This window comes from Dermochelys coriacea, chromosome 9, assembly GCF_009764565.3.
Source record: "Dermochelys coriacea isolate rDerCor1 chromosome 9, rDerCor1.pri.v4, whole genome shotgun sequence".
NCBI classification, from domain to species: Eukaryota; Metazoa; Chordata; order Testudines; family Dermochelyidae; genus Dermochelys; species Dermochelys coriacea.
In genome coordinates, this window is record NC_050076.1 from 57,975,218 (window position 1) to 58,003,068 (window position 27,851).

The window sequence follows — 27,851 nt, forward strand, 5'->3', positions numbered from 1 at the left end:
AGAACATCCACAGCTGGGATGGGTCTTTCAGTTCTGGGTTCAAAGCTTCACAGTAGCAAAGTTCCTCCAGAGGTATGAAGCAGGATTGAAGACAAAATGGAGGAGCTGCAGAAGCTTTTTATATTCTCTTGCCATGTGGTCTTTCTTTCTTTGTTCCAGAGACAAGCTGTCCATCACATGGCATGGAAAAACTTCAGAATTCTGTCCAGAGGCATGTCCCTGCATACCTTGCTGAGTCCCAAGGTATGTCTTCCTTCTCTCAATGGGTCAGTTGCATAGCTGATGGTCCTTAATGGGCCATCAAGCAGGGTAGGCAGAGCTGACACCAACTTTTCTAGGGTGTCACCCAGAAGCATAGCATAAGTTTGAACTACAGACAGTATAGAGCCAATACTTACAACTTTAAATACAAAAATGATATATGCCTATAGATAGCATAATCATAAGCAGCAAACCATAACCTTGTCTTGGACACCTTATTTGACCCCCTTTATACAAGATTTGGTGCCACTACAGGACCTTGGTTGCAACAATGTTCTATATGGTTCCAGTTCAAGTCAATAACATCACACAGGGTAACAATACTTTATTCTTCCTGCCCCAGTAATAGAGAAACTGGGGATGCCACAGCAGCCAAAGTGACCATTTTGGGCTGCTGTGGGCTCAGGCTAGGCGGGATGGGTGTGCCTATGCAAACAAGATCAGCCCCCTGAAGTTCTTTTCCTCAACTTGCCACAATTCACCACCAGATGTCAGGGTAGACCTCATCCTGACTCTGCTTACACAAAGAAATGCTTGGTTTCTCACATCCTGGTGATGAAGATTCAGTAATTTGTAACCAAATGTGAACGCTTAGACGTGTTTCAATCCATGGACAATGCCACTGCTTACTGTGATGGGGCCATGGTTTTGACACTAGATAGCCAAAGAGGTTAGCTGATTTTAGGTTTTTAACTAATAAACACTGATAATAAAAACTCCCCATCTGACTAAAAACCAATTTCTTTTTTTTCTATCAGCACTGGCCAGACACCAGTTACTCAATTTGTGTTCCTTTCACTCCTTTCCCAGTGCAGCATGAAAATATAGGCGATGTCCCTGCACCCTGGCTTGTATATAAGGGCTTGTCCACATAGAGTTGGAATGCAGATATGGGAGCTATGATTTCTAAAGCGCACTAATGTGTTGTGCCTGATTCTCCTGGTGTTATGCATTAACGTGCACACTAAAGAGTGCTTTACTGTAGTGCTGTTTGACACAATATGTTAATGTGGCCTCAGGAACAATGCACTGCATGCTAAACCAGGGCTTCAATAACAAGGATACAAAGCTTAAACTAACCTGTAAGTGTTTTTTAAATATATATATATATATATATATATATATATAAACATAGATCCTACTTAGACAAGAATTTTGGGGAGTACCCAAACCATCTTCCCATTGTCAAAGTGAGAGAAACTTGCCATTTCTGAACATCTACATAGCATTCAAAAATTGCTAAAAGTAATTCCCCCCCAAATGAAATTAATGAATCCTGAAAAACAGAAGCCCTAGTTCTATGTTATGTCTGAATTTGCCAATTGGGGAGCACAGTATGACTGCCTTGGCATCTCTTAGGATATGTCTACACTGCAGCTAGTAGCAAACCTCCCAGCCCAGGTGGCCAGATCTGCAGGAGCTAGGGTGTTAAAAATAGCAGAGTGGATGTTGCAACGTGGGTGGCATCTCAGGCTAGTGACCCCCCCACCCATGGGTATATATTGCCCCCAGTTACTATAGTCTCTGATGTGGTGCCAGTCCTTGACTAATGCATGGAAAGACTGGTAAAGCCAAGAGTTCAAACACCACAAGACAGATTAAATTAATCCCAAAAGATCTATTTCCAAGGGGATGAGCTCCTGACCTGGTGCAGGTATCCCTATCCTACAAATATATATGATGGCATCATGCTGAAAGGTGCAGGATACTGACAAGTGTACTCCCTGTGGGGTCAATCAATGATGCACTCCCTTTTTAATGGCAATGCTACCACAGACTTGACCACCTTCCCCTCAGCCAAACCTGGACAGATATTTACCTGCCCCCAGATCCAGCTCAGCACTCTGTTTATCTTAGACTTGCTATGACCCAACTTGCCTTAGGCCTTGAAGTAGAGCAAGCTGCTTTCTCTGCAGTGTCATGTGCCCAGAGAAGCGACCGTGCTGTGAGGATGAAAGCTTCTTTCAACCCCCTGTCAATTTCAGAGGACAACCAATGGAGAGATGATTTCTTCTCGGTGCTTTTTCTTGTCTAGTTGGCCTGGTTGGTGGATGGGACACACACAACCCGTTCAATAAGAACTCCGGTTGTGCCACCAGCATGATACTCAGAGCTCCAATCCAGGTGTCTTGTCAGCTTGGTTCTGCCATGCAACAGCAGTGGTTGGAACGGTGTATTTGCTTTGCTTCTGGCAGAGAGGCTGCTATTTGTCAGACAGATTATTCTTGTAATAATCTGAGTGTCACCAGGGTATGCGAGGAATGCGGAGGGAAAAGGGCACCTCCTTGGTGAGAGGCCGCGAGCAGGGAGACTGCATCTGAACAGAGAAACCTGTTTGATCTTCCCCTGAAGGGCAAGACACACCCACATCTCCTCCTCAGAACAAGACTTGGCTTTCGGAAGCCAGCCCTAGCAGGTAACCCACTGCAGCTGCTGGGGAGTGTGAAGAAGAGACCTGCAGGAAGCTGGGGAGACAGCTCCAGCCACTTCATACACCATTCTCAAATTCACCTTTGGGGGACACCTGAGCTGAAGAACTGCTACAGGTAGGGCCACTCATGCTTCTTGTGGCATCTTGAGCGAGAGAGAGCCTCTGTCTTTCTGTTCTCCTTTTCTCTCCCACGCTCACTGTAAGAAAAGACTGTCTGTTTGTAATCTGCCAGTGCTGGGATCCAACCAAAGGCTTTTGCTCTGAGCAGAGCTGGGCCTCAATCAAAATCCCAGCTCTCAGCATGCTGTGGAGCATGCAGGGCCTGTATCTAAAATCCCTCTATAATGGGCTGAAATAGCCTGGGTCTGAGTGCTGCTGGGATACCAGAGTGCTGCGTGCTATATAAGAACCTGAGTGGACCAGAATGTTAGGAGTGGTCAGATCTGGATCTGGACTTTATGGCTTGGGCTCAGGTCAGGTCTAATCCATATCTATTTACCTCTCAGCTTTGTCTGACTGCTGCATTCCTTCCCACCAACCTCTCTAAAGACACTGTTTTACTTAAGATCATTGTAAAGAAATTGTTTAACAAAACAAAAAATTGTTAAGATCATTGAGTAAAAACTGGTCTTCCCTTTGTATGTATTAACTTGATGGGCTGGAGAGAGAGAGAGCGAGTGGGTGTATGTGGTGATGGAGGGCGAGGAGGTGGTGTGCTTATGAAACTTCTGGCAGACCCTTTCTCCTGCAGAGGTTTATTTGCTTATCTCTGAATTAGTAGGTAAATTAATGCTCTTGGAAGGGATTGACAGTACTGGTAGGGCCGGTCTCGTGTAGGCAGGCACCTCCCTCAACCCCAACTTCTTCACTGCACCTCAAATCCTGTTGCATCCTTTTCACCCCACCTGCTGGTCTAGTTCTAGGTCTCTGCCTAACAGAGACTTGGCCATCTCAGCAAGTGATGTGGTGGCTAACAAATGTGATGCAGCCCCCACGCAGCTCATTTCACTTGTGAGCCAAGGCAATATGCAGACTCAGCTCTCCAAAGGCAAAAGGCTCCTGAGTAGAACTGCTCAGGATTATTGTTTTTATTTTTTATGCCTGCAAACAACTGTAAATGAAAATTAAGCTTGTCAAATGTGTCCTCAAATTTAAAAAACAAAACAAAAAACCCCCCAAAATCTAAAACCCAAAATTTTTTCAGTTTTCAACAAATTTTCTGGTCCTTTTTTTTTTTTTTTTTTTCAGAAACCCTGAAAAGTTTTGACACAAATTGATTTTTTTTAACAAAAAAATTCCATTTTGTTAAAAAGAAAGCTGTTTTCCATTGCAAAAGTTGAACATTTTCAGTTGAAAATAGAGCTGTTCATGATGCTTCATTGATGAGATGGCTGTAATGTGCACGTAAGGCTTGGCTGAGCCCGTGATGGTAGGAAAAATGGTGTCCTTACTTTTCTTTTTTTATATTGCAGTCAGGGTTCAAGCTGAAGGTTACGTGGGTATGGAGACCATAGCTCTCCTTTTTAAAATAAAGGAAGTACTTAGCAGTTAATTACTTGTAATTATAATAATTAAATGGCAGGCACAGTGTGGTGAAATGTGCTTTAAAAATGTGTATAATGATAATAGTAAGCTGACTGGATATGGGACTGTCAATTTCTGTTTGTATAGCACAATGGGGTCCCAGTCCGGTTAGTGACCCCAGATGCTATTGATATATTACAGATGCAGAGAGGGGAGAGAGAGGGGTCAAGGAACCGTTTCCCTTGTTAACGGTTTAACTCTGTGATTGTCAACAACAAAAATGACAGAACTTGTAGCACCCATGTCTTGGAAGTGTTCTTAGGTTGGGATTTTATTATAATACAAAACACTGACTGGCGCTCAGAAGGCAGTTCTGTGCAAGCCTTTGTCTGCTCTGGGTTGATCCTGAGATGCTGACGCCATAGAACTTCATATAGATTTTGCCACCCTGGCTCATCCCAAGTCTGAGATTGTATCTCTGGCACTGACAGGATCAGGGACTAGCAAAACCAGTAAATGCCTCAAGCCAGCTGAGCATCTGTTTGGTTGCAAGCATGGGTACTGCACAGATAGGCAGGGCAAGTCTTCACCCCCACGCCCTGTTTTACCCATGTGTCTCAACCCTGACCTGTAGAGCCCACCCCCACCCCGGCTGAGACAGAAGTTCATTTGTGGGACCCATTCCTCCCTTAGCTCTTCTGCTGCAGTAGCCCATGATGGTGGGCTTTGTGATGTGAACATCTGTTCAGAAATGGCTGTACTAAGTCCTCAAACTCATTTCATTCCATTTCTTTGTTGCCCTGAGCTGGATCTGAAAGGGTGCTGAAGAGGTGAAAGGTTCCATCTTCCATTGCCAGTCTCTGGAACCAGCAAAGCAAATCACTTACAAAAATTAAACTTAAAAAAAAAAAAAAGTACTTGTGGCACCTTAGAGACTAACAAATTTATTTGAGCATAAGCTTTCGTGAGCTACAGCTCACTTTATCGGATGCATCCGATGAAGTGAGCTGTAGCTCACGAAAGCTTATGCTCAAATAAATTTTAGTCTCTAAGGTGCCACAAGTACTCCTTTTCTTTTTTGCGAATACAGACTAACATGGCTGCTACTCTGAAACCAAAAATTAAACTGGATCCTGATTGCTGCAGCAACCAGGACCAGAGGAAGGGCTGAAAAGACTCTTTGCCTTCAGACTAATACACCCTGTAAGTTAAAATCTAAACAACAGTTTTCAAACCACCATTTTATTTAATGGCATGGAATTGCATTTATTCACAAGGCAGGGATCTTTGGCATTAATGTTTTCAGCATAGGGGAAAGTGCTGGAAGGAGGCCACCAATGGGGGATGGACTCCCATGTGTTGAGGAACAAGTTAGAGGACTGAACTAAGTAGCAAGTGTTCAGTTTGGTCAAGGTAGCCAATGCTAACACTGATTGGGTAACACATTAGCTATTGGAGATAGGTAGGGTTGCCAACTTTCTAATCACACAAAACTGAACACTCTAGCCCCTTCCCTTCCCCGAGCCCCACCAACCCTGCTCACTACATTCCCCTCCCTTGGTGGCTCGCTCTCCCCCACCCCACTCATTTTCACTGAGCTCAGACAGAAGGTTGGGGTGTGGGAGGGGGTGAGGGCTCTAACAGGGGGTGCAGGCTCTAGGGTGGGGCTGGGGATGAGGGGTTTATGATGCAGCAGGGGGCTCCAGGCTTGGGGGGGGTGGGGCCGAAGGATTTGGAATGTGGGAGGGAGCTGTGGATTGAGGCAGGGGGTTGGGGAGTGAGAGGGGTGAGGGCTTTGGGCTGGGAGTGCTGGCTCTGGGGTGGGGATGGGGCAGAGGGATTCAGGGTGTGGGAGGGGGCTCCAGGCTGGGGCAGGGAGTTGGGGTGTGGGAGGAAGTGAGGCTCTGACTGGGGGTTCAGGCTCTGGGGTGGGGCTGGGGATGAGGGGTTTAGGGTGCAGAAGGGGGCTCCAGCCTGGGGGGTGGGACCAAGGGATTCAGAATGTGGGAGGGGGCTATGGGTTGAGGCAGGGGGTTAGGGTGTAGGAGGGGGTGTGGGTTCTGGGCTGGGGGTGTGGGCTCTGGGGTGGGACTGGGGATGAGGGGTTCAGAGTGATGGAGGGGGCTGGGGGTTGGGGCATGGGCTTACCTCAAGCGGCTCCTGGTCAGTGGCACAGCAGGGGTGCTAAGGCAGGCTTCCTGCCTGTCCTGGCATCAAGGACTGTGCTGTGCCCCAGAAGTGGCCAGCAGCAGGTCTGGCTCCTAGGCGGAGGTACACACCTGACTCTGCATGCTGCTCTTGCCCGCAGGCACCACCCAGCCAATGGGAATATGGAGCCAGTGCTTGGGGCAGTGCGCAGAACTCTGTGCCCCCCCCCCGCCTAGGAGCCAGACCTGTTGGCCACTTCCAGGGCACAGTGTGGTGTCAGAAAAGGTAGGGACTAACCTGCCTTAGCCCCGCAGCACCGTTACCGGACTTTTAATGGCTCGGTCGGCGGTGCTGACCGGAGCCACTGGGGTCCATTTTTAACCAGGTGTTCTGGTCGAAAACCGAAAACCTGGTCACCCTAGAAGGTAGGCCAACCAAATGCTTTGGAACACTGCCAATGATTTCAACAGGAGCTGCAAGTGCTCAGCACCTCTAGAAATCAATCCACTTATTTAGGCTTTAGCTGCCTAACTGAATTTGAAGAATGTGGTCTCAGCCTCAGATCCTCAAAGGTATCCAACCCCTCCTGATTTCAATGGGAATACCTTTGGGGATCTGGGCCTCAGTGCCCATGGCCACTTGTTTAAATGGGATCCTATTTTTAACACCAGGATGCCTTAAATAGAACATTCATATTCCATGCTTGGTTGTTCGCAGTAGAGACTGGCACACTTTGGATAGTGTGTCCGTAATAACTTAGCTGAGTAAATGCCCATTTTACATGTTGTGGCAGAGCTCTGAGCTTGTCCATGTGGGTCCCGCGCTTCCAGGTAGTTTATGCTAGCTTCAGAGTCTCACTGCAACCCTTCACATAGCCCTTCTCTCTCTAGGGCCAGGGATACAGTCTACTAAGCCCTTTTCGTCATAAGCTAGCAATGGAGGTTGCTGAGAGAATTCCCACAGTCTCTGTTGCTCCTAAGGCCTCATGCCAAAACAGTTTAACCTCCGGTCCTGATATGGGTCTGTTTTCCCCTCCCAGGAGGTGTTTCGGTAGTGGTGGGTTGGGGGGAACCCGGGCCTGCCCTCTACTTCGGGTTCCAGCCCAGGGACCCTAATGGTAGCATCTGTTGGCAGCCAACCTTTTACTGCCAGAGATGCTACATTTCCCTGGGCCACTTCCCCACAGCTCTCCTGCTTCTCTCTTCTTTACCCTTACCTTAGGGCTCCCTTACCAATGATTTGAGGGTGTCTTCATTAAACCAGCCTTCCAGCCCACCCCTTTTGGCCTGCAGCCTAGTGGGGAGGAGCGGTCAACCTGCTTCCCCTTTCCCCTCCTCCTTCTGGTGTCTCCCCCTCCCTCCCCACTCATAATGGAGGGGGAAAAGGCGTGTGGGACCTCTCCTACACCTGCCACCCCGTTGTCCCCCCTGCTCCTCTACCTCCGCTGTCGCAGCTGAATCACCTGCTACTGTCCCTGCTGGGGCACCGGTGGCGGTGGACACCAGGGTGACCTCCACTGCTGCCACATCCTCACCCCCTCTGACTCTGGGGAAGCCCTCCCAGCCGGCGGGAAGGGTCAGGGTAAAAAGAAGGGTAAGGGCCCTGCAAAAAAGATCAAGCCCTCCATGGCAGGGGCTGCCCACACTGCCGCAGCCCCGCCACCAGTTGCAGCGTCCCTACCCGCTGCTCCCTCCACCAGCTCTGTGGGTGCCTCTACCCTGGCACCCAGGGCGTACGCCCAGGTGGCAGCAGCCCCCCCGCCTGCTGCTACATCATCTCTCCCAGCCACCGCCTCCACTACCATCCATAGTGGCCGGGGCCCCTTTCCCACCATGACCAGGAAGCATGGTGTCCGTTGCCTCCTGGTGCCCACCTCACTCCATGTGGAGACCTACGTGTGGGTGTTGGCGAGGGTGGTGGGGCCCGTGGCCATCGTGGCAGTCTCCAAAATGTATGGGAAGGTCATCTTCTTCCTGGCATTGGAGGCTGCCACCCAGGAAGCGGTGGGAAGGGCCTGGCAGTGGGAGGCGTGTTAGTCTCCCTGGAGCTGCTAGAAGACCTGGGCATTCGACTGGCCCTGACCTCCGTCCCTCCCAATGCCGCACTATTACCCACCTTTTCTACCCTGGGGAAGCCCATTTCTGTTGTGAGCCCTCTCTCACTGGCCTGCAAAGACCCCGCCCTCCATCATGTCCTCTTGTTTCGCCGGCAAGTGCAGCTTTAACTGCCGCTGGTGGCGTGTGATAGAAAGGCAGTTGAGGGGTCATTCTTGGTCCCCTACCAAGCGGCCTGTTACCGGGTGCATTATTCCATGGTGGAGGCCCGGTACTACCTCTGCCGGGCGATGGGACACGTCTGGAGGGATTGCCCCTTGGCCTGGCAAGGAAGGGTATCTGGGAACCCCCAAGCCCCAGCAGGGTGCCGGCCCTGTCATCACCAGCACCCCTGGCTGCCCGGCGCCTGAAGCCACCCCACCTCCTTCCCAGCCCACCACGGCTCCTGCTTGGACCCAAGGGGCACCTCCTCCACTATGTCCAAACAAGTGGGAGGGCCCTGCCTCCGCTGCATGCAATCTGGCAGGGCCTGTGCAGGAGGGTGCAGCAGGGATACTGCTGGGCATGGGAGAGGGCCCACCCCAGGGGGGGAATCTTCCCTCCCTTATGCCACCCCACCATTACCCCCCTGAGTCCCTGAGCCATCACTCCTGCCCTCTGACCCGACCCCTGTTAGCCAGCCCCCAGATGATGCCATGGAGGGCTGGGCCCTAGTACAGGGGAAGCAGGGCAAACAGAAGGCTTGAGCTCCGCTCATTCCATCAGATGTGGAGGCCCCCCCGGAAGACCAGGAAGGGGGGCACCGATGCTGAGCCTTCCGCTTTGCCCCCGGGTGTGTTCCATCCACTGGTGCCGGCTGGGGAAGACATGGCAGCGCTGGAGGGTCATATCGCCCCTCCATGGGAGTCCCTCCTGTCCTGTTACCATCTGAAGCTCCTGTGAGCCCCAAAGTGACCGCTGCTTTGGGTGCCAGTGGGGAGAACCCTGGGGTGGTGGAAGGCAATCTCTCCTCCATTTATAAGGAGATCGAGGCCCTGGGTCTGACCCCGGTCACCCAGGGGGAGGATGACCCTTTACCAGTGGGCCTCGATCTGGGCGACCTTACTCCAGCCCCCCTTTCCCCATGCTCCCTCCCCCTAACCGTTGCCTCTGCTCCCATCTCCGAGGAGCCCCTGGACTCTTCCATCAACCCGGCCGCAGAAGGCACCCCGCTGATGGCCGCTGAGCCTGTTGAGGCGATGGCCAGTGCCATGCGGCCGGGACCTGAACCACCAGAGGCACCCCTCATTGGTATGGAGCAATTGACCTCCTTCCCAGGCGGGGGACCTACAGAAAACAGTCCACCTCCTGATGCTGTGGCTGCCAAACTCACCATAGAGCCTGTGCCCAGCATCGCTAAGAGCCCCCTCTCAGCCCCCAAACCCTTGAGCCTGTCCGGGAAGTGCCATCGCCCAGTTGCTTGACTTCTGGAGCCCGGAATCTCACCTCTGCCCCGCCCCTGTTGCTGAGTCTGTCCCTCCCCCTGCTGCCGACTCTGTCCCTATCCCCTCCACCTCCCATGATGTTATTGCCACCCCTGGGGCTGTCTCCTTCCCCTTTCCAGCAGATGATCCCCAGGGAGCAGCCTTTGTGTTTCCCTGTCCCAACCCACTAGGGGCTGCTATCTTCCCTCCACCGCCCCCTATTGACCCAGGGTTTGAGGCGGGCAGCGTGGTGCCAGCCCATTGGGTGCCATGTCGGGGGTCAACTTCTTGCCTGCCCGTCTCGGTAGGCCACGGGGCTGTGTCAGGGGCCCTGCCAGAGCATGGTCAGGAGTCAGTAATCCCAACCCCCCATGCGCTGCGAGAGGAACTGCGGGGAGTTTCTTGAAGACGTCCGTGGTTCCCGCAACAAGGTATAGCTTGCTCTCCAGCGATGGGGGGACTTTCATCAGATCCTCCGGGCCACAAGGGCCCTTATGGGGAAGGGTAAAAGGATCAGGAAGCAGGCTGCAGCGGCCTACCAGTGGGTCCGCGGCTTCCGTGACTCATTGCTCACCTACAGGGTAGGTCACGTTTTTTTGCGCAGCCCTATGGGGGCCGCAAGCGTCCCTGCCAGCGAGGATCCCCCCCAGCCCTCCTCATGACACTGCTCATCATTGCAACGTTGAACACCCAGGGCTGAAGGATGGGTCTCCATAGGTCCCAGGTGCTCTCCTTCCTTCGGGGGTGGGTACTCTGTGGTTTTCCTGCAGGAGACCCATATGGATCTGGCCGCCGAAGACAGCTGGTGGCTGGACTGGGGGGACAGGGTCTACTTTAGCCATCTCTCAGTTCGTATGGCTGGAATGGCAACCCTGTTCTCCTCCAACCTACGACCTGAGGTGCTGAGGGTCACCGAGTCTGTGCCGGGCTGCCTGCTGCACCTCCAGGTCCGTATGGAGGGGCTCGTGGTCAACCTCATTAACGTCTATGCCCCGACATCGGGCCCGGAGCGGCTACAACTCCATCAGCAGGCATCCACCTTCCTTGGCACCTTGGATCCTCACGAGTGCCTGGTCCTGGACAGGGACTTTAACACCACCCTCGAGGAGCAGGACTGCTCAGGGACCGAGCAGTGCCCGGCTGCTGTGGATGTCCCCCGGGAGATAGTCAAACACCACTCCCTGGTGGACGTTTGGCGCGACCACCACCCGGATGACATTTCAACCTTCACCTTTGTCCAGGTGAAGGCCCATCAGTTGTGCCACTCCCGGTTGGACCGCATCTATTTATCACGGACCCACTCCTTTCACGGACCCACTCCTCCAGCATCTGGCCGGCCCCATTCTCTGGTCATCATCTAGCCACCGTGACGGCCTCTCTCTATGCGGAGAGGCCGGGGCTGGCTGATTGGCATTTCAACAACAGCTTGTTGGAGGATGTGGGCTTTGTGGTGTCCTTCTGGGAGTTCTGGCTGGCCTGGTGGTGGGACCTCGGGAAGGTGCATGCCCGGCTCTTCTGCCATGACGACACCCAGGGCACCAGCCGACGGAGGGATGCGGTGATAGAGCAGTTAGAATGGGAGGTCTTGGAGCTTGAGAGACATCTGGCCACCAGCCCCGAGGATCTGCCCCTCTATGGAGCGTGCCGGGAGAAGCAGGAGGAGCTCCGGGCCCTCAAAGATCATCGGGCCTGGGGCACCTTTGTTCGATCCTGCATCTGTCTCCTTTGGGAGATGGATCGTGGCTCCCACTTTTTCTAAGCCCTGGAGAAAAGGAGGGGGGCCAAGAAGCACGTCCCCTCCCTTCTGGCAGAGGACAGTACCCCCCTCACGGATCCGATGGAGATGTGCAGGAGGGCGAGAACCTTCTATGCATGTCTTTTCTCTCTGGATCCAACTGATCCTAACGCTTGCAGAGTGCTCTTGGAAGAGCTCCCTAAGGTCAGTGTGGGCAACCGAGGTCGGCTAGAACTGCCTCTCACTCTGGCTAAGTTCTTGGAAGTCCTCCACTGCATGCCCACCAATAAATCTCTGGGCATGGACGGGCTGACAGTGGAGTTCTACCGCATGTTCTGGGACGTTCTCGGCCCAGACCTAGTCACCGTCTGGGCTGAGTCTTTGCAGAGCGGGGTCCTCCCTCTCTCGTGCAGGCGAGCCATGCTCGCCTTATTGCCGAAGAAGGGGGACCTCCGTGATTTATGAAATTGGTGTCCCATCTTGCTCCTCAGCACAGACTACAAAGTCATAGCAAAAGCTATCTCGCTGTGGCTAGGGTCCGTGCTGGACCAGACCAGACCTACACTGTCCTGGGCCGCAGCATCCTTGACAACCTGTATCTGGTCCAGGACCTCTTGGAACTCGGGTGTAGGGATAGTCTGTCATTCGCCCTCCTGTCCTTGGATCAGGAGAAGGCATTTGATAGGGTGGACCATGGGTATCTCCTGAGCACTCTGTGAATGTTTGGTTTTGGACCCCAGTTTGTGGGTTTTCTCCAGGCGCTGTATGCCTCCGCAGAGTGTCTGGTCAGGCTCAACTGGACCCTGACCGAACCGGTCAGCTTAGGGTGAGGAGTTCTGTAACAGTGCCCTCTCTTGGGCCAGCTGTACACTCTGGCGATCGAGCCCTTCCTCTCTCTCCTCCGCAGGAGGTTAACAGGGTTGGTGCTGTGGGAGCCGGAGCTGCGGCTGGTCCTGTCGGCGTATGCCGATGATGAGCTTCTCGTGGTCCAGGACCCGGGCGACTTGGCGTGTGTGAAGGCTTGCCAGGCCATTTATTTGGCAGCCTCCTCTGGCTGGGTCAACTGGGTCAATAGCTCTGGCCTGGTGGTGGGGGATGTCTGGCAGGTGAGCTCCCTCCCACCCACACTTCAGACCATTTGATGGAGCGCGGGTCCTCGGCTCTATCTCGGCTTTTACCTTTCTGCCACGCAGCCCTCTCCGCCAGAGAACAGGCACGATTTAGAAGGCAGGGTGGTAGAGCGGCTCTGGAAATGGACAGGACTACTCCGGTGCCTCTCCCTTTTAGGGAGAGCGCTGGTGCTTAATCAACTAGTCCTGTCCATGCTCTGGTACCTGCTCAACACCCTGGTCCCAGCACTGGGTTTCCTGGCCTCCGAACATCGATTCTGGAGTTCTTTTGGTCAGGACTGCACTGGGTCCCTGCAGGGGTTCTCCATCTATCCCTGGAGGGGGGAGGGCAGGGCCTGAAGTGTCTGCACACTCAGGTCCATGTCTTCCACCTCCAGGCCCTGCAGAGGCTCCTTTATGGTGCAGGTAGTCTGGCGTGGAGCATACTGGTGCACGCCTTCCTGCGCTGCTTCCGAGGGCTCCAATACAACCTGCAGCTCCTTTATCTCCATTCGAGAGGTCTTCCGTGAGATCTCTCCGGGCTGCTGGTCTTCTACTAGGACCTCCTCCAGACCTGGAAACTGCTTTCAATGACCAGGTCCATGGCGGCCACCGAGGGGGGCAGATCTCCTCGCGGAGCCTCTGCTACATAACCCCCAGCTCTGCATGCAGGTGGCGGAGTCCCCCTCCGTGCGCCAGAGGTTTGTCCTGGCAGAAGTCACAAGAGTTGGAGACCTCCTGGACTATGACCGGGGAGACTGGCTGATGCTTGCTCAGTGCATGGGCCTCTCCAGACCTTGTACTCCCCGGTACGTACTTCAGGAGGTGCGGGCCACTTTGCCACCTGCTGCTCGGGTTTACCTCGACTGGGTCCTGCACAAGGGTGCGCCCCGCCCACCCTCCACGCAGGCCCACCGGACCTTTACATCAGGCCCCGCCCCGTGGACCCAACCGACCCCCCCCACCTTGTGAGCCAGCTGGATGAGTTGCAGCCAGTGTGCTTCCAGACTGCTCCAAGGGAAACATCTATACGTGCTCGTGCTCCACACCCTTCACATTCTCACCCTTGTGTCCCACCCCAATACAAAATGGCGGGACCTGCCACCTCTGGAGTGTGAGGAGCCCCGGTGGGCCAGCCTATACTCCACCTTGGTCCAAAGGCCCGCTGGGGATATCAGTTGGCGGCTCCTTCATGGAGCTGTGAGCACGGGTGTGTACTTGGTGTGGTTCACCCCATCCCAGACACTTGTCCCTTTTGCGGTGTGAGGGAAACCCTGGCACACACATACTTGGAGTGTGCCAGGCTGCAGCCCCCTATTCTGGCTCCTCACAAATATTTTGTTACACTTTTGGTTGCACGCTTCCCCTCACCTTTTTATTTATGCACTCCCTATCCGTGGCCCCACAAAGTCGTGAGACTTCCTGGTCAGCCTCCTCCTGGCCCTAGCTAAAATGGCCATCTATAAAACCAGAGGTTGGCTGATGGAGTCGCCTGTGACTGTGGGGCCTATTTCCAATCCTCCATCCATTCATGTATCCGGGCAGAGTTCCTCTAGGCGGCATCCACTGACTCCCTTGATGCCTTTGAGGAGCAGTGGGTGCTGTCCGGAGTTCTCTGCTTGGTGGCCCCGTCCGGTTCCATTCGTTTGACCCTTTGACCACACTCCTGTCCCTGTTATTTCATTAGTTGTCCCCTGTATTTATTTGGTGTCCAGGTCCTGTGGATCCCCCTCTTAGGCTGGGGGGGGATCTTTTAGCACATCCCAATAAGGCTACTCTGCCGTACCCAACTGGCCTGGGTCTATCACATAGTCCATATGCTGACCGGGATATATTAATGTTTGATCTCAATGACCTGTTAGGAGCTCACATTTGAAAACAACCTCTGGTGTCAGTATGATAAAGAGATTGGTGGCACCATTCAGTTGTGCTTCTAGAGACCTGACTTCAGGGCTGGATTTTGAATCACAGGTGAAATGAATTTGATGACCTCCGTTTAGTCCATATAGGTCATTTGTCCACAACACGCAGTTCAGAGGTTTGGAGCTTCCACTTCCCAACATGGACTTCATGTTCGAGGGGGGACTCCACTCTGCCTCCCCTTATAACACTAGCCTGGATAGCTCCGCTTATGCCAAGCATTAAATAGAAGTGCTTTTCAAGACTGCTACCTCCCTAGATGGCTTTGCTCGTGTAATGGTTGCCATCTTGTCTGACACCAGGCATTGAACTAGGGACCTCCAAAGCTAAAAGCCCAAGGGAATAAAGTTCCTTAGGTGATAGCTGTAACAGACTCCCGTCCTCTGTGGGTTGGGCACAGAGCACAGGTAACATACAGTGATCAGAGGCAGGGGCAAGGTCTGGGCTGGGGGTGCTTTCTGGAAATGAGTCGGGGTATGTAATGAAAGCATGCTGGGGCCACTAGCTGCAGAACTTCCTTTCCTTGGCTGTCCCCTTTTCCCATCTGTTTCTTTAACTACTCAGTTCTTTTTACAAGGGCTGAGTCTGATATATGCTGTTAAATTGCTCACCCAGAAGTTTCTCTCTTGCTGATTGCATTGTGTTGTCTGAACCAAGGATGTGTAGATTGTTCTAGTGTTATGTATCCACAGTGGTTTTAAGAAAGGGGCCCAATGACTCTGCATGCTGATGTTGGATTAAAATATGATCCATTACACTTTTGATTCACTGCCAATCTTAAACTTTCTTGCTGCAACTGCTGCTTTTGTTGTACTGATTGCCCAAAGTCCCAAACATAAACCTTGTGGTTGTGCATCCTGTGTATGCTATTTTCATCTGGGTGACGGTGTCTAGAGCAGAGACTCACAAGGTTTACTCCTTGGCTCATTCCCTGATACTGAACAGAATGAGTGATTTTGAGAACTACACAGTGAGGAATGGGAGGGTTGCAGCAGATTACGGGAGACAACAAATGTAGCAAGTCTGGATGGGAGTGACGGTCACAGGATTAAAACAAGGAAACCAGAGGGGAACACTGAGCAGAGAACCCCAGAGAGCACCTCCCACTCCAAGTGAAAGGTGCCAGCTGGAGAGCTCTGGAGAGTGAAGTCTCCTATTTATCCTGGTCACCTGGTAGTTGGCGACCTGTTCAGATGAGCACAGTCAGCTCAGTTCCTGGCCAGCTAGTGCCAGATGTGAGGGTGCGTTTTGTGATGTAAACACTGTAGGTGGATTTTCAAAAGTGCTCAGCATTGGCTAACTCTGCTTCTAGTGAAACCAATGAGGATTTTACCAATGGCATAGACAAGCTGCTGCTTAGTGCTGCTGAGACACCACTTGTCTATTAGTAACTGGAGTGGGGCCATCATCTCAGTTCATAGAAGACCCTGAACTGTAATCAAGAACTTTTGGTCACTATTAGCCAAGGCTGGATTCATGTCAGGGACAATGCCAAGATGCATTGATTCCATTCAGAAAAGTGAGGGTTTACACTTCAGGAGCAAGGGAAAAACTCCCGCTGTTTGGCTGAAGTGCAGAGTGTGGCAGGGAAACTTGTCCAGGAGAGGAGCAGAGCTGAGGTCAGCTAGGTGAAGTAGGTACTTCCTCAGCACGCTGTGAAAAGATGTGTTCAAGGCATCCAGCCTAGGCCTCAGGGTGGAAATACTAACTAGGACAGCTCTCTTTTGATGGATTCACACTTTGTCCCTAAGCCTTGTGGTCCCTAAGCTCAGGCTGAATGAAGCTTTTAGAGTGTTTAGTTTAAGCTCTAGTTGAGAGAGGCTGTTGTTCTCTTTGGGTATGTCTACATTAGAACTGGAAGGTATAAATTACAGCTCAAGGAGACAGAAGCGCTAGCATCCTAAAAATAGAAATGTAGCCACAGCAAGAGGGGCTAGCTGCCCTGAATACTGAACCTATGGGCTCAGGCTCTGTGCATTTAGCCCTTCTTGCCATTTGCACAGCTGTAGTTATGTTCTGTTTTCAGTGTGCTAGCTCACGCAGAGCTAGCATGCATATGTCTCCTGAAGCTGGAAGTTAGCATATGTCTCCTGAAGCTGAAGCACCTCCAGCTCTAGTGCAGATGGACCCTTCGTTGCTTTGACTGGGTTCTGAAAGCCTTTGTTTGTTTACTGAGTTTGCTTCAAGAACCTGGGCTACGGACCCATAGATGACCTGAGCAGTGACTGGGAAGCAAAGGACTCCACAACCCTTCCCAGAGCTAGTCAGGCCTCTGCCTCATTTTTGCCTTTCAGAGGGCATTACCATACCGAAATGGGCACCAACAGGGCCGTGTCAACAGCATCATAAAAGGTTTGTAGGGGCATGAACCCCCACCCCAGGGCTGAGGCAATGCCATGCTGTTATATGGTCTCCGGGACAGAGAGCTGGCAGCAGCACCCTGATCACTACAGTTGCTGCAGCACAGAAAAGGCTGCAGGCTCAGCTGGCAGCAGTTAATCACTGGGGGATTAGGGACACTTGGGTGGTAATAGCTGGGTTAATGATATGATAGCTGTAATTGGGAGGATATAAGAGGAATACAGGAAGTTGGGGGAAGGGTACAATGTGGAAAGCTCCTGCTACAATATCTTGTTTTGTTTGTGGGAGAGCTGAGGAATAAATGTACAAGTAGTGAAAGGGAAACAACTTGGTGTGTTTTTGACTGAGGCACGGCCATCCTTAGGGGGCCCTACGCAGTATTATTAAAGGTGCCCCTACGCCCAACTTGGGGCACAGCCACCACCCCTGCCCGCAGACACCCAGAAGAACCCCCCCTCCCATTGCTCACACACGCCAGGGCTTGCAGCCTTGGTGGCTGGGGGAGGGACAAGGCAACAAAGAGGATACCGAGCCGCTGGGCTAGGTGGAGAGTCACAGTTCCCCTGCAGAGACCTGACCTTCGTACCCTCTCCCTCATGCAGAATGTGCTGCACCGGCGCATTTGGGTCTATGAATACTGCCCCTCCCTTCTGCCTAGTAAGGAGACTGCAGCGCATGCTGAGTGTACGAGAGCTAAACTGCTCTTACCTGCTGTCCCAATCATAGGTGTGGACTCCGTGGGTGGGTGCTCCGGGGCTGGCGCACCCACAGGGAAAATTTAGTGGGTGCAGAGCACCCACCAATGCCAAGCTCCCCCCTCTCTCGGGGGGGAGGCAGGGTGGGGATGGAACAGAGGCAGGAAGAGGTGGGGCGGGGGCTTGGGGAAAGAGGTGGAGTGGGGGCGGAGGAGTCGAGCACCCCCTGGCAAGATGAGAAGTCGGCACCAATGTTCCCGGTGGTGCCTCAAATTTTTAGGTGCCCAACCCAGCTGTGTATGCTGCATATGCCTAAGGATGGCCCTGGACTGAGGGACCATGGAAACAGGCTAGGCATTGCGGCACACCGGGTAGCTGAAGAAGCACCTGTGACATCCTCTTAAAGCCACCTTTGTGCAGGGCATTGGGTTGGCCCTGAGCAGAAATTATTAGCTGTGCTTTTCTGACAGAGACAAGTACTGCACTGTGCCTAAAGCTCTCTGGGGAGGCGTGGTCTTACCGTGGCAAGTGCCAGTGCTGGAAATGGCAGTTTCTCAGAACAATGACTCAGATGTGTTTTAGCAGGTAGCTGCACAGTTCTGAGTTGTGTGCTGGGCCTGTTCTTTAAATTCCTTTTAGTTCAGCCCTGGAAAGTGCCTGTGGCCCTGATATTTCTTTCCTTTCAATTGGGTAAATCAAGAGTTACCATTGTTGACGTTCATGGGATTACACCAGTGCAAGGGTGATGAGAATCAGGTTCTCAGTCACTGATCAAAAAGCACAGCTTCCTGAAGGCCACCTCAATAGGTATTTCACAGAAGTTATTTTGACCTGCTCACTAAAGCATAGGCTCCCTACACACCCAGCTCACTAGGGCATTGAACTGGGCGGCAAGAGGCCTGGGTTCAATTCCCAGCTCTTCTAATGCTTTGCTGGGTGACTTCAGGCCAATCACTTTCTTCTCTATGCCTCAGTTTTCCCATCTGCAAAATAGGGAAAATAGGGATCTCCATTGTGAAGTGCTTTGAGATCTACTGCCCAAAAGTGCTATATAACAGCTAGGTATTATTCTTGTATTCCACTGACTTCATTTTAAGCCCTGTTATATGGCAGTGCTTGTGACCTTGTATGGAGCTATTTCTCACTGGGGTTACAGCCAAATTCGTTTGTAACATGACCAGTTTGCTGACTCCTTTTGGTGGCAAACACAAAAGGATCTAAGCTGCAAAATTTGAATCAGCATTTCAAAACCATTTACCTCCATGTCTGGAAATATTCAGCAGTTGCAGGCTTTTGCATGAGGTTATTTGCAAAGTTTAGCTCTATCTACCCATGAGGGTCTGGCTTCGGATTTTGAGCCATACAACCATTAAAGTTCAGAGGTGTTTGTCTAACAATCTTTATGTTCAGCACTGCTGGGGACTGAATCAGCGAAGCCTGATTTTTATTACATCTTTTTTGTATCAGTGTTGGACCGTAAGGCAGAAACTAATGTCTTTCCTTCCCTCTCTGTCCCTTGCTGCTGCTTCCATCTGTTCTACCCTGCATGCCATGTTCTTAAGCTTTTTCTTGGGTGTACTGTGCCCTCATTTCCTCACACAATCTGCTTTCCACTTGACAGCTTCATGGGGGAATCTGTGTTGGCAACCAGTGTACATGCCCCAAATATATCCAGTGCGTCCTTCAATTTCTAGTGAAGATGAGCTGCTGGTAGGTGACTTCTTGGCTCTCTTCTTTGGTGGTAGTCTCTTCAGCCAATGCCCAGAATCTTTCATAGGCACTTATTTTTGGAGTGAAGTCTGAGCTTAGAAATTAATTCTTCTGCCCGGGGGGCTGCAGCAGAGCATATTCTCTGTGAATCAGGCAGAGAGTGGGCTGTGTCACATGCTGCATGAGTTGCATTTGGATCTAGGGTTTTGGTTTTGACCCTTTTGCAGTTACCAGCTCTATGTGGAAATCTTGCCATGTCCCTGCTGGAGGCTGGTGTGGAGAGATAAGGTGCATGATTTTCACTAGCATGTTTGATTCCCTGTCCATGCTGGAGCCTGAAGCCCTGCTAAACTCAGGCTAGCTACAACCATGTTTGGAAATGGCAGACAAGAATGGTTTTGCCAGAACTTTGACAGCTCTTTCAGAATCTGATGGGGTTTAGCAGAGTTCTGCTCTCATTGTGGAATAATCACAGGCATGTCTATACTAAAGAATCTTGCTGTTTGGCCATGGAGGCAAATCTAGCGCATCAACCATTGTTGAAAATGTCCAGCTAGCATTGACAGGGCCAAATAAATTCAATGCAGCAAAGCATGGGTGACCCTTTTGTTCTAAAAAGGGTGTGACGCATGCTTTCTTAGAACTGGTGTTGGACTCTATTGACTCTGCTCACTTTAGTAAAGGATCACTTTCAATATTGGTGGAGGGGAAGGGTAGGGGAGCAGGGAACACATGTTTTCAAGTGTAGACACTGATTGGAAGGGACAGTGAATCCACTAGATTCTCTTAAAGACGTAAGGTTTGGCACTGTTTGCTGGGAAAAAAGAAATTGTTTCTCCGATTGAGGAATGATAGGGAGTGCAGCCTCCCTTGATTTTATTTTTCTCCTGTTGGTTCTTATGCTGAAGAAGAAACTCCTCTAGTAAGCAAGGTCTGTTGGAAAGATGGCAGGCATGTGTTTAGGAACTGAATAAGTTCTGACCACTCTTTAGAGCAGAAAGAATTTAAGACTTGTGTATCCACTACTTTATATAAATGTGCTGATGTATAAAACAGAGGTTGCTACACTGAATCAGGAGAAAAAGAAAAGTGTGGAGAGGATAGAGCATAAGATACCTGCATATTAAAGCAACTGATGAGGAATAATAACTTCTTTTTGGTCCATTAACTTCTGTATATATAAACTGTAGTTTCTGTTAACCACAAGCCATTGTAATGAACTGGCTTGGGGGGTAGGGGTAATGTCAGTTTGTGTATGTGCATACACCATAGCACAACCCTCTTCTGGACAGAAACTGAACTGCTTTCTGTGTCATAGACCCTATGCTTCTAAAGCTAAGGCAGATTCTCCTTTGGCTCAAGAGGGAGAGGCCTATAAGAAGGAGCAAGGGGATCTACATATCCCCACTGTTGCTTGGAAGTTCTGACTGGCCGCTCTAGTTGGATAATGACAAATGAAGTCGTAGGTAGCCATGGGTTGTGCCAAGAGATTGCATGTGATTTGTCCACAGAGAACCCATGAGGAATCTTTCCAACAAACCCTTAAGGAGAATGAGAGAGGAGTTGGCCCAAGTAATGAATCTAGGCACTGTGGATAAAAGCAGTCTGCATTCTCCCTTATGTTTGTCCTCTTCCACCAGCAGCGTGGCATGTGAGTTTATGAAGACAGATTTGGCAATATGGAAAACGTTTAAATTGTTACAAAACAGGAAGCATGGGCAGTCAGATGCTGCCAGTAGCTGGTTGGCCTGCTCTCCCTAATGGATTAGAAATAAGAAGGTGAAGAAGGATCTTTACTTGCATTACAGGGCAAAATATAATTAATCCAAGGGCCATCTGCCTCCATTTGCAGGATCAGCATGAAGGATGGGAGCATTGTTTTATAGCAAGAGGAAGGGATTAGGATTTAGGACTCCAGAATTCTATTTATAGCTCTGCCACTGATTTGCTGCTGGCATGGATGGACATCATGTCACATGTTTGTGCTCAGTTTCCCCACTAGTAACACGTGGATAACACTTGGCCTTGCTCACAGGCAGGTTGTGAGGCTTACTTTTAAAGTGTGACTCAACTTTTTTGATAAGCAACTATGAAAATGGCAATTGGGATCCCACATTTCTTCTTCGAGTGCTGTCCCTGTGGTTGCTCCACTCCAAAAAAACCCGACAAAGTCCTTCACACTATGAAAGACTCTAGAGCAACCCTGCGCATATTGGGCATATACCCGTCCCTCCCCAGGAGACAACGGTATCAACCTTATCAGAGGCCACGTACACAACAATATCACCTGCCCCAGCCCAGACCATATGCTATAGTCAGGAGTCGTGCTAGACCTCCTAGGCGCAGACAAAACCAGGCACAACCAGCTACCACCCATCCATCAGGAAACAAGAAACAATTTTGAAGTATTGGTTGAGGGTTTGCGCGACCACCCCTTGACTCCACCGCCTATTTGCCCATTTAACCACCACCTCCAGGTTTTCCACCATGCCTGGCAGCAGGTCACACAGGACTGTTGGGTCCTGGAAATAGTTCAGTCCAGTTACTCCATCCCTTTTATATCCTACCCTTCTACCCTTCCCCCTCTCCTGAACCCTCTTCAGGGACCACAGTAGAAGTGGCTCATCTTATACAGCTAGGTGCCGTGAAACCTGTGCTGACACAACATGGAGGAAAAGGGTTCTACTCCCACTACTTTCTGACCCAAAAGAAGGGTGGGGGATGGAGACCTATACTAGACCTATGCTGACTGAACAAATTCATACATGTACAGAAATTCAAGATGGTCACATTGGGCACAATAATACCTGCACTGGAACAAGGGGACTGGGTCACAGCCCTTGACCTATAGGACATCTATTTTCACATATCCATTCATCCAGCACACAGACGCTTCCTACGATTCACACTTGGACATGACCATTTTCAATACAGGGTACTCCCTTTCAGACTCTCCACAGCACCGAGAATATTCTCCAAGATCCTAGCTGTAGTCGTGGCCCACCTCCGCAGACACAGGATTATACTTTCCCCCTACCTAGATGACTGCCTCGTCAAAGGCGGCTCATACAACGAGACATTACGAGCTACCCATTTCACCATCTCCCTCTTCCACAGCTTAGGTCTGCAAATAAACTTTCAAAAATCCACCCAGACACCCACACAGCGGATTGAGTTCATTGGAGCTCACCTGGACTCAATTCAAACCAGAGCCTTGCTTCCACACAACAGATTCCTTACTATTACACATCTCTCTGTTCATCCCAGGATACAGGCAAGAATTTACCTACAGCTTCTTGGCCACATGGCAGCCACCACCTTTATGGTCAAGTATGCCAGGCTGCACATGAGATGTCTTCAGGGTTGGCTCAGCTCCAACTACAAACCCAGCAGACACAGCTTCTGCATGATGCTAACTCCTCCAGCAAATGTATTAGCCTCCCTACAATGGTGGACAAAACCAGAGAACCTATGCATGGGTGTTCCCTTCCAACATCGCTCCTTGGCACTCATGCTCACCATGGACGTTTCCCTGATTGGTTGGGGAGTGCACCTGGGGGGGACACATGGCACAGGGCCGCTGGTCCCTGTCAGAGACATGTCTGCACATAAATCTCCTCGAGTTCAGAGCAGTCAGACAAGCCTGCCTTTGCTTTCTCCCCCTCATAAAGAACAAATCCATCTGGGTCCTAATGGACAATATATCATGTATGTTTTACATCAACAGACGGGGGGAGCACGATCATACTCCCTATGCATGGAGGCCATTTCAACACTACATAGAAATTACCACTTCATATCTACCTGGATGTCACAACACTACCGCCAACACACTCAGCAGACACTTCTTTGAGGAACACGAATGGGAATTACATCCCACGATACTATGACAGCTCTTCTCCCACTGGGGCACCCCATCAATAGACCTCTTTGCCACAACCCAGAATTGCAAATGCCACCTATTTTGCTCCAGAGCAGGACGTAGGACTGCATCCCTAGGCATTGCGTTCCTCATCCCGCTCCAAGTCTCTGCCAAGGCACTGTCTCAGCAGTCCGGGGCGTAGATCGCTGGCACTGTGCCATCGCAGGTCCGCCTGTCGGAGCAGCAGCTACAGGCGTTACCAGTCCTCTGCATCGAAATTGCAGTCCTGTGGGCGACGCTGCTCCCAGCACCGCCGTTTCTCCCAGTCCCTTGGCAGCGGCAGGTCTTTCATCAACCCGGGCTCCGCTTGTAGTCGCCCTTCCATGGGCCAGGCCGAACAGCCGTGGCCGTTGGTGCCACAGCAGGTGCAGTGGCACTGGGCTCAGTGGCTGGTGAGTGGTACCAGTGGGCACCATGGCCTCCGATGCAGCCCCTGGTGGTGGCCTGCTCAGTAGCCGGAGCCTCAGAGGTGCCATTGGCCTTTCTCTCCAGGCCCCTGAGAAGAGGGTTGGTGGGATGTATGTCCTCAGCACCGTGCTTGGAGACTGATCGGGTGGTGGACCCTCCGGTGCTGGTGGATACCCAGAGCACTGTACCAGCTTCCTCGCCCTCCCCAGATGAGGCGATAGCGGTCCCGCCCCCTCCATCCCGCAGGAGGACTTTAGGGCACACCAAGAACTCTTAAAAAGGGTAGCATCGAGCCTTCACCTCCAGGCAGAGGAGCTGGAGGAGCCCTAAGACTCCCTGTTCAATGTACTGATCTTCGGCACTGGGCAGATTGGCTTTGCCCCTCCATGAGGGGGTTGCAAGGATTTCAAATGCCCTGTGACAAACACTGGCTTCCCTGGCCCCCATCTTGAAGAAGGCAGAACGCAAGTACTTTGCACTCACCAAGGGGCATGAGTACCTCTACACCCACCCAACACCTAACTCCCTGGTGGTCAACTCTGTCAACCACAGGGAGCAGCAGGGCCAACCAGCCCCCACTCTGAAAAATAAAAACTCAAGGAGGCTGGACTCCTTTGGCAGAAAGATTTATTCATTCTCAAGTTTCCAGTTGCGGGTGGCAAACCACCAGGCTCTCCTGGGCAGATATGGATTCAACTTGTGGGGTTCACTGCCCAAATTCAAGGACTCCCTCCAGGCCCTGCAGGTGGCGTCAGATGCGGCGGACACGGCAGCTTGATCCATGGCCTCGGTGGTGTCCATGAGAAGGGTGTCGTGGCTCCTGCTGTCCGGGCTGTCCAGTGAGGCACAGTCAGCCATGCAGGATCTCCTGTTTCATGGCAAGGCTCCGTTTGCTGAACAAACGGATACACAGTTGCATGGCATGAAGGACTCCCACACGACCTGCAGACCCTGGGTCTTTATGTTCCAGCTCTGGCCAAACCTAAGTTTAAGCCACAGCAGGCCCCTGCTCCAGCTGCCCAGCCTAAGGCTGCCTATAAAAAGTAGAGAGATTATAAGAGGCACCCTCAGCGGCAGTCAAGGCCTGCCCTGCAGCCTGGGTCCTCCAAGGGAAGCAGATGGGGGAAAAAGCGGTTTTGATGGGACACCGGGGGGGCACCCTGACAGTTCCCAAAGGGGATTCCCCCCATAAAGCTTCCCTTCTGCAATCGGTTGTGTGCTTTCCTCCCAGAGTGGTTACGACTAACCTCAGACCTCTGGGTCCTCAACATGGTCTCCTGGGGCTACCCGCTGCAATTTGTTTTGCCCCCGACCAACCACCCCCCACCTCCCTTCCTTCTGGGGGATCCTTCGCACGAAGCCCTGCTAGTGCAGGAGGTGGGGCGGCTCCTAGACATGGGAGCAGTAGAAGTGGTCCCCGGGGAGTTCAGAGGCAAGGGGTTCTACTCCTGCTGTTTCCTTATCCCGAAGGCCAAATGGGTACTCAGGCCCATCCTGGACCTGCGGGATCTGAACCAGTTTATGGTCAAACTCAAGTTCCACATGGTCTCCCTGGCCTCAATCATCCCCTCCCTGGATCCAGGGGATTGGTATGCTGCCCTGGATCTGCAGGACGCATATTTCCACATCCACATATTTGAGGGGCACAGATGCTTCCTCCATTTCCTGGCAGGACAGAATCACTATCAATTTATGGTCCTCCAGTTTGACCTATCCATGGCCCTAAGGGTGTTCACAAAATGTATGTTGGTGGTAGCAGCCTACCTCAGGCGCAGGTGCGGGGTCCAGATCTTTCCCTACCTGGGCTCCCGGTTGTAGGTGCGGGATCACGTGACGCTTCTACTGTCCATGTGTGCTGCCTTGGGCCTGTTAGTAAACGACACCAAGTCCACGTTAGTCCTGGTCCAGCTCATAGAGTTTATTGGGGCACTCCTGGACACCTCGTCGGCCACGGCCTCCCTCCCACCGGACAGATTCAAGACCCTAAAGGGGCTCATCGACACGGTCACAAAGTTTCCTGTGACAATGGCCAGAGCGTGCCTCCAGCTCCTGGGTCACATGTTGGCGTGCATGTATGTGGTCCACCATGCCAGGCTCTGAATGAGGCCCCTCCAGCTTTGGCTGGTCTCGGAGTTCTCCCAGGCCCAGGACAGGATGGACAAGGTCCTCAATTTGCCCGACCTGGTGATCGCCTCCCTTCGGTGGTGGTCCACCCTGAACAACATGCTCCTTTCCGAGACAGGGCCCCGTTGTTGGAACTGGTGTCCGATGTGTCGGATCTGAGTTGGGGCACCTGTGTGGGGACCGTTCAGACTCAAGGGCTGTGGTTGGCCCTGGAGCTGTCCCTACACATAAATGTCAAGGAACTCAGAGTGGTGCATCTGGTATGCGTGGCCTTCCACTCACACTTACAGGGCAAGGTGGTCAGGGTCCTCACTGACAATACAGCCTCGATGTTCTATATCAACAGGCAAGGCGGGACCTGATCTTCCGCCCTCTGCCACAAAGCCCTCAGACTGTGGGACTTCTGCATAGCCCACGAAATCTCTCTGAGGGCTTTCCACCTGCCGGGCTCCCGCAACACGTGGGTGGATCGCTTGAGCAGGAACTTCTCCTCCCAGCATGAGTGGTCTCTTCACCTGGAAGTGGCTCACCAGCTCTTCTGAGTGTGGGGAACTTCCCAGGTGGACCTGTTCATGACTCAGCAGAATCGGCGCTGTCCCTGGTTCTGTTCCAGGGGGGACTGGGATGGTGCACTAACTCCGATGCCATCCTCCTGTCCTGGTCAGACGAGTTTCTCTATGCCATCCCCCTATTCCCTCTCATCAGCAGGGTCCTGGAGAAAGTAAAAATGGACAAGGCACGGGTTCTCCTGATTGCCCCAGCATGGCCCCGACAGCATTGGTACGGGACCCTCATGGGCCTGGCAGTGGCTCCGCCACAGCCATCGCCACTCCGCCCAGACCTGCTCTCCCAGGATGGGGCTGCCTCCTCTATCCCAACCTAGCAGCTCTCCACCTCATGGTGTGGCTGCTCAATGGCTAGGCGGGGAGGCGCAGACGTGTTTGGAGGGGGTCCAGCATGTCCTTCTGGAAAATAGGCAGCCCTCCACAAGCCACACCTACTTGTCGAAGTGGTCCTGGTTCTCCAGATGGGCCACCAAGCAGGGTGTTTCCCCAGTGGCCGCCCTGATCCAGCTTATCCTGGACTATCTCCTTCATCTTACAGCCCAGGGCCTCGCGCCCTCGTCGGTCAGGGTGCACCTGGCGGCCATATCGGCCTTCCATCCGCTGGTGCAGGGACACACGGTGTTCTCCCATGCTATGATTGGTTGATTCCTTAAGGGATTGGACAGTCTTTTTCCATATGCTAAGCCCCCTGTCCCACCATGGGACCTGAACTTGGTGTTTCATAGATAGATTCATAGATATTAAGGTCAGAAGGGACCATTATGATCATCTAGTCTGACCTTCTGCACAATGCAGGCCATGGAATCTCACCCACCCACTTCTGCGATAAACCTGTCATCTATGTCTGAGCTATTGAAGTCCTCAAATCGTGCTTTAAAGACTTCAAGGAGCAGAGAATCCTCCAGCAAGTGACCCGTGCCCCATGCTACAGAGGAAGGGAAAAAACCTCCAGAGCCTCTTCCAATCTGCCCTGGAGGAAAATTCCTTCCTGAGCCCAAATATGGCGATCAGCTGAACCCTGAGCATATGGGCAAGATTCACCAGCCAGATACCCAGGAAAGAATTCTCTGACCCTCTGGCCATGTGCTTCTGGTCTCACCTCTCATGGAAGGTGGCCTTCCTGGTTGTGATCACATCGGGTAGGCGGGTCTCGGAGCTCAGGGCCCTGACCTCCGAGCCTCCATATATGGTTTTTCATAAGGTCAAGGTCCAGCTCCGCCCACACCCTGAGTTCCTCTCGAAGGTGGTCTCTGCCTAACACATGGGTCAGGATATTTTTCTACAGGTCCTCTGCCCCAAGCCCCACTTGTCCAGTGAGGCGTGCCATCTCCACATGCTCGCTGTGCGACGGGCTCTGGCTTTCTACCTTGAGCGGACCAAGCTGTTCAGCAAGTCCTTGCAACTGTTCATCACTTCAGCT

The 27,851-nt window shown here is 52.0% G+C and overlaps 1 protein-coding gene across 2 annotated transcripts in view; it reads left to right on the forward strand.

The window, feature by feature from the left end:
• Positions 1-564: 564 nt before the first annotated feature.
• Positions 565-27,851, forward strand: part of ZNF185 (zinc finger protein 185 with LIM domain) — a 128,186-nt gene continuing 100,899 nt past the window's right edge. For both annotated transcript variants that reach the window (XM_043491640.1, XM_043491641.1), the window contains exon 1: positions 565-2,807. The gene's annotated coding sequence lies outside the window, so the exon portion shown is untranslated. The remainder of the gene's footprint in view (positions 2,808-27,851) is intronic.